Source organism: Carcharodon carcharias, chromosome 26, assembly GCF_017639515.1.
Source record: "Carcharodon carcharias isolate sCarCar2 chromosome 26, sCarCar2.pri, whole genome shotgun sequence".
Classification (NCBI taxonomy): domain Eukaryota; kingdom Metazoa; phylum Chordata; class Chondrichthyes; order Lamniformes; family Lamnidae; genus Carcharodon; species Carcharodon carcharias.
Genome location: NC_054492.1, coordinates 21,167,441 through 21,174,591, shown reverse-complemented (window position 1 = coordinate 21,174,591; position 7,151 = coordinate 21,167,441).

The following is a 7,151-nucleotide window of genomic DNA, read 5'->3' as shown; positions in this document are numbered from 1 at the left end:
CATTTAAAAATGTACCTGGATCTGCATCTGAAGTGCTGTAACCTGCAAGGCTACAGACCAGGTGCTGGAAAGTGGGATTTAAGTGAGTGGCTAGATTCTGTTTTCTCTTTTTGGCCAACGCAGACACGATGGGCTGAATGGCCTCTTTCTGCACCATAACTTTTCTATGGATCTATGGTTTCAAGTTGATGATCTTTCATCAGAACTGAAGATGGATGGAAATGTAAGAGTTTTTAAGCCAGTGGAAGGGGAAGGGGGCAGAAGAACAAAGGAGAAGCTGTGATAGAGTGGTGGGCGGGGAAGATTAAATAACAAAAGATTCCTTGATGTAACGGCCAAAGAGAGTGGTATTAGGTAACGGGAGAGTGGTAAAGAAACAAAGATTGTTCCCAAATTGTGTTCCGATGAAAGGTCATCAACCTGAAATGTTAACTCTGTTTCTCTCCGCAGATGCTGCCAGACTTACTGAGTTTTTCCAGAATCTTTCATGGAATAACTTTTGAATTCAGTGAACATTTTTTTACATTTCCCACTAAATGTTTTAAATCACCTTTCTGTCTAAATCATGTCATATTGCCAAAATGCATCCTTGATTAGGACATTTGTCATCTTATCAGTTTGGATAACAAGTGCTTGCACTGGCACAATAATTGTTGATATCTTTTTCACTCCTAGAAGCTGATTATGAAAAATGTCATCAAAACAAAGCCCATCCTTATTCAGTTTTTCATGGCCTCCTCCGGAGGTCCCCAGTGTCACAGATGCCAGTCTTCAGCCAATTTGATTCACTCCATGTGATATCAAGAAATGGCTGAAGGCACTGGATACTGCAAAGGCTATGGGCCCTGACATCATTCTGGCTATAGTACTGAAAACTTGTGCTCCAGAACTTGCTGTGCCCCTAGCCAAGCTGTTCCAGTACAGCTACAACACTGGCATCTACCTGGCTATGTGGAAAATTGCCCAGGTACGTCCTGTACACAAAAAACAGGACAAATCCAACCCGGCCAATTACTGCCCCATCAGTCTACTCTCCAACATCAGTAAAGTAATGGAAGGGGTCATCAACAGTGCTACCAAGCAGCACTTGCTTAACAATAACCTGCTCACTGATGCCCAGTTTGGGTTTTGTCAGGACCACTCAGCACCTGACCTCATTACAGCCTTGGTTCAAACATGGACAAAAGAGCTGAACTCCCGAGGTGAGGTGAGAGTGACTGCCCTTGACATCAAGGCAGCATTTGATTGAGTGTGGCATCAAGGAGCCCCATCAAAACTGGATTCAATGGGAGTTAGGGGCAAAACTCTCCGCTGGTTGGAGTCATACCTAGAACAAAGGAAGATGGTTGTGGTTGTTGGAGGTCAGTCATCTTAGCTCCAGGACATCACTGGAGGGGTTCCTCAGGGTAGTGTATTAGACCCAACCATCTTCAGCTGCATTATTAATGACCTTCCTTCCATCGTAAGGTCAGAAGTGGGGATGTTCACTGATGATTGCACAATGTTCAGCACCATTCACGACTCCTCATAAACTGAAGCAGTCCATGTCCAATGCAGCAAGATCTGGATAATATCTAGGCTTGGGCTGACAAGTGGCAAGTAACATTTTTGCCACACAAATGTCAGGCAATGACCATCTCCAACAAGAAAGAATCTAACCATCGCCCCTTGATGTTCAATGGCATTACCATCACTGAATCCCCCACTATCAACATCTTGGGGGGTTACCATTGACCAGAAACTGAACTGGACTAGCCATATAAACACTATGACTATGAAAGCAGTTCAGAGACTAGGAATCCTGCAATGAGTAACTCACTCCTGACTCCCCAAAGCACAAGTCAGGAGTCTGATGGAATGCTCCCCACTTGCCTGGATGAGTACAGCTCCCACAGCACTCAAGAAGCTTGACACCATCCTGGACAAAGCAAACCGCTTGATTTGCACCACATCCACAAAAATTCACCCCCTCCACCAGCAATGCACAGTAGCAGCAGTGTATACCATCCACAAGATGCACTGTAGGAATTCAATAAGGCTCCTTAGACAGCACCTTCCAAACCCATGACCACTACCATCTAGATGGACAAGGACAGCAGATAGATGGGAACACCACCACCCGGAAGTTCCTCTCCAATCCATTCACCATCCAGTCTTGAAAATATATCTCCGTTCCTTCACTGTCGCTGAGTCAAAACCCTGGAACTCTCTCACTAACAGCACTGTGGGTGTACCTACACCACATGGACTGCAGTGGTCCAAGGAGGCAGCTCACCACCACCTTCTCAAGGTCAAATAGGGATGGGCAATAAATGCTGGCCCAGCCAGCATATCCCATATCCTGTGAATGAATAAAAACAGAAGGCAATGCAGGTGAACGTAGCCCCACATCTTAAACTAATGAACATGAAATAAGGCCTTCAATTGACCTCCAAAGTAGGCAGGCTCAGAATGTAGTTCAACAATTTAATTAATTTCTCCTGGGACACTATCTCCATGGTTTGTCTATAACAGCAGTTGCCACAGTTATTGTATGGGAATTGCTTTGAGGTACTTCTGATTTAAAAGCTTAAATGATTACCATATTCCATGATTCCCCTCATTTTTGAGTGCTAAGTGTTGATTTAATTCCTGTTCATGGTAAATGAGCTTCTAACAAAAGCACAGAGACTGTGTAATGACAGTGTCTTCTGAAGTGAATAACAAGCCATAAAAAACAATCATTATAAGACAAGCCATTGAATAATACATCACAGATAGAAGCCATTCAGCCTGTACCTACTCTTTGAAAGAGCTTTCTAATAATCAGACTCCTCTTTCCCCAAAGTCTTGCAGATTTTTCCCCTTCAAATACTTATTCAATTCCCATTTGAAAGTTATTATTGAATCTGCTTGCATTGTCCTTTTAGGCAACACCCTTCCACATCACTGTGTAAAAAATCTCCATCTCATCACTGGTTCTTTAGCTAATCACTATCAATCTGTCCTCTGGAAACCATTTCCCCTTATTTATTCTATAAGAACCTTTCATGTTTTTTAACACCTCCACTAAATCTTCCTTTCACTTCTCTGCTTTTAAGAGAACCCCAGCTTCTCCAGTTGCTCATCCCAGTTATTATTCTAGTAAACCCCTGCACCCCCTCTGAAGGGCTTGAAATCTTTCCTAAAATGTGGTGCCCAGAACTGACACAATACTTGAGCTGAGGCTTTTGTTCACCATGCACCTGTTTATCAAGCCAAAGGATCCACAACAAAAACAGAATTACCTGGAAAAACTCAGCAGGTCTGGCAGCATTGGCGGAGAAGAAAAGAGTTGACGTTTCGAGTCCTCATGACCCTTCGACAGAACTTGAGTTCGAGTCCAAGAAAGAGTTGAAATATAAGCTGGTTTAAGGTGTGTGTATGGGGGGTGGAGAGATAGAGAGACAGAGAGGTGGAGGGGGGCGGGTTGTGGTTGTAGGGACAAACAAGCAGTGATAGAAGCAGATCATAGACAGTCACTGAGAAAGGAGATATGGCTGTGAAAGCGAGTTTTAGTAAACACCTTGTCAAACACTAGGAGGGAAACGGAAAGCAAGGAAGGTGAGCAAGATAACAGAGAGATACGGAAATCTTGTCGCAGAGAGGAACAGAACTTCTTCAAGGAGGTAGGCATTTCTTGAAGAGCAGTGGCAGTCAATTAAACACAGAGATAAAAACAAAAAAACTGCGGATGCTGGAAATCCAAAACAAAAACAGAATTACCTGGAAAACATGCTTTTTAACAGCTTTCTCAACTTGGCCTGCCACCTTTGTGAATGTTCACCTCTAGGTCTCTTTCTTCTTCCATCCCTTTTTATAGTACCATTTAGCTCATGTTGTTATTTCTCATGTGAGTGATATCATTGGCAGCATTGTGACTGGGTGAAGCATTGAAGCAGAATTTGAGTAGGGTTATAATGTTTTACGATGAAGAATCTCACAAATAATTTTGGCTCATAAAGTTATTCATATTCCTTCACAATGAGTGCATTAAATATAACTGCTATCATTGAAATAGTACTGCTCAAAGTTAAAAATTCCAAATACAATCTAAAGGGCATGGAATGTGAGAAAGATTATAATTTTTACTGCATTGGTTCGCTGGTGTTGACTACTTGTCACATTTGTATTTACACACAATGGGGAACTGATCTCGCATTAAGAGTTGGGGATGTTTTGGACTTGACATTGCCCTAATGTGGCACTGGCATTTACAGCTCAGGAAGAGGCTGGTTAAGATCCTTGATTTGAGTTAATTCTTCTATCATTTACAATTGGATTCAGTGTGTCTGGGCTGTATATGGGGTTGATGCTCCTGATCTAGTGAGATGACAAGAGTGTGAATAGACCCTGGCTGAGAATGTGATTCAGGATTGGTTGTAATGGCCCCTTTCACACACCATCTAATGGCGTGACAGAAAAACCTGTTTTCCAAGAAGAAAGGTAATTTGGAAAGCTGTCAATTCTCTTGAAACTAACAATACATAAATAACTAATTGAGTAGAGGATTACACAAAGATGACCTAACAGATAGTTAACTAACTGCCGTCTTCACTTCTCACCTACAACTTTTTATTCATTCATGGGATGTGGGTGTTTATTGCTCCTCCTTGCCCTTGAGAAGGTGGTGGTGGTGAACTGTTGCCTTGAATCACTGCAGTCAGTGTGCATGTCAATATGTATGCTTATTTTTAAAATGGCCAATTATTTTTTAATTTCAAACTGAAGCACCTTTAAAATTGAATTCTTCATTAACAGCAGCAGTCACATGAGAACGCCACCACCTGGATGTTCCCCTCCAAGTCACTCACAGTCCTGACTTGGAAATATATCGCTGTTCCTTCACTGTTGCTGGGTCAAAATCCTGGAACTCCCTCCCTAAACAGCACTGTGGGTGTACCTACACCAGATGGACTGCAGCGGTTCAAGAAGGCAGCTCACCACCACCTTCTCAAGAGCAATTAGGGATGGGCAATTAGGGATGGGTAATTAGGGGTGGGCAATAAATGCTGGCCTAGCCAGTGAAGCCCACATCCTATAAATGAATAAACAAAAACAACCTTTACCAGAATCATAATGTACCACGGCTCAGTGGGTACCAATCAGCTCTGAGTCAGAGGTTTCTGAGTTGAAGACCCAATCCAGAGTCTTGAGCACAAAGTCTTGGCTAACACTCCGGTGCAGTGCTGAGGGAGTGCCATGCTGTCAGAAGCACAGCATTAAGGGAATGCCGTAATTTTGGAGGGGCAGAACTGGGGGAATGCCACATCATTAGAGGGTTAATACTGAGCGCCCACCTTACTGTCAGGGGGTCAGTACTGAGAGAGTCCCACACTGTTGGAAGGTCAGTAGTGAGGGTGAGCTGCAGTGTTGGAGGGGCAGTAATGAGAGAGCTCAGATATTAAACTGACAGGCTTTGTAAGCCCTGTTAGGTGGACAGGAAGAGGCGTGGGTGAGTTTCTCCCCGTGTTCTAGGCCAATATTTATCACTCAACCAACATCACTAAACATTATGTGGTCATTTAACTCATGCTGTTCATGGGATTTTCCTGTACTTAAATTGGCCACTGCCTTTTCTACATTGCAACAGGGACTACAAGTCAAAAGTACCTCTGTAGCTGTAAAACTACGTGGGACATCCTGAGGTTGGGAAAGGTGCTGTTTAAATGCAAGTCTTGTTTACTATTGTCTGAAATTTGAATAATTATTTCACCGATGTGATTGATGTCTATTTTACGTTAACATCTGAACGTGCAAATGCAAGGAGTTCCATACAGCTGTTTGATTTGCACCACTGGGTAGCATGCTGTGGTGTGATAATGATTAACTGCCATTTGATCATAGTCCAAAGCTGATTCAGGGTCAAAGTGCTGGGCTCTCTTGAAATGTAAGCTGTTTTCAATGCCAAACAAGATATTTGTTAGCAATTTATGATCTAACTGCAGTTAAAGTTACACAAATTTTATATTGGATGTGCACTCTGATTCTGCATTGGCAATATTTCGATTGCAGATTTTGTCAACAAACATGCATCCCTATTGGTTTAATTTTTTCAGAGTTTCAAACTCAGCTGAATTTAAATCACAGGCAATTATGTGCCTGCTTGGTTTCATCAATTTATACTATGATAATATTATTCTCTTTATATATTTTTCTTACTGTAGTGGGTAGGAACATATGAACAGGAGGAGGCCATTCAGTTCTTTGAGTCTGTTCCATCATTCAATGGTCTGCAACTTAACTCCATATACCACGCGGGGGAAGGAGGGCAAGTGTGAACCTTGCGCATCGAGCAAGTGCGTGCTTGAAAATCTCCCTGAGGCTCACAGCTACCTCAGGAAGATGAACAGTTTAAAACATTAAAAATAAAGATTTCTAAAATGTTATAAAACATATCCCCTCATGTAACTCTGTCACATGAGCAGGGGCATGTTATTAATTAAATTAAAACATTTTTATTTTATTTTTATTTGCTGTTGGAAACCTCATCCTGCCCATGGATGAGGTTTCCTAAAAAATGCAAAGGCTGCTTGGACTTTTGCCTGCCCGCCAACCACAAGGTTGGATGGGCAGCGAAAAATTTCATTCAATTCCCTTTTGATGGCCTTAATAGACCTTTTAATTGTCGGTGGGCGTGCTGCCAACACTGGTGCACGCCCGCTGACCGAAATATTGTGCAAGTACGTGATAACATCGGGACACTCACCCGACGTCATCGACCATCATTTTATGCTCAGTCAGGTCGGACAAGTGGAAGATTCTCCCCTATGTCTTTGGACTTTTACCTCTAATAATAAAATCTATCATTGTACCAATTTTACCAGTAGTCTTTGGGGAAAAATAAACACACTGTTTTTTAACTTCTCCTGGCTAGGTGTCATATTTCACTCCCTCTTTTGAATTCAAGCTAGTCTGGTTTATTTAAAAATGCAAATGTTCCCATTACACCTATGTTTACCTACTTAACATTTCAAATCTAGCTTATCTTCTGTTACATCAAAGCCTTCTGACCAGTTGCCTTTAACTCAATTAAGTCACACACACACACACACACACACACACACACAGACCCCACTATTATTCGACTTTACAACAAATTCCAATAACATTATGAAAATTATTATATCTTC